This window comes from Penaeus monodon, chromosome 33 (genome assembly GCF_015228065.2).
Source record: "Penaeus monodon isolate SGIC_2016 chromosome 33, NSTDA_Pmon_1, whole genome shotgun sequence".
Taxonomy (NCBI): domain Eukaryota; kingdom Metazoa; phylum Arthropoda; class Malacostraca; order Decapoda; family Penaeidae; genus Penaeus; species Penaeus monodon.
Genome location: NC_051418.1, coordinates 10,859,324 through 10,859,801, shown reverse-complemented (window position 1 = coordinate 10,859,801; position 478 = coordinate 10,859,324).

Genomic DNA, 478 nt, shown 5'->3' with positions numbered 1-478 from the left:
CAAACTTTTGGAAATCCAAGGCATTAAAAGTCAAAGCATCCAGAAATGAGCAATCACGCCGTACAAACGAAGAAAACACCCACTTACCACGTCCTCTTCGGCTTGGAAAAAAAAAACGTGTTGTGTGTCGAGGAGGCCTCAAGTTTTTTTAACAAAGTGTTCCTACTTGATGGTGTATGATAACACAAAAGATGATAAAAAAGAGAGAGACAACTGGCGACCTCCACCAGTATTAGCATACGTTTAGGCCTCATTCACACGGCTTTGTTCGAGACCCGCCTTGTAAAATGATTTTAATATATATATAAAATAAAAAAATGGTGGTCGTCGTCAGGTGGTCTTGCTGCCCGCCGAAAGTAAACTCTTCGTACGACCGCCTCTGCTTCGGAAACACTTAGAACGACCTCCTGCCTTGTTGCCGGGGTGTCGATCCTTGTACTAACCTCTTAGGGGAGACTCCAGCGCACGTTGACTGGAC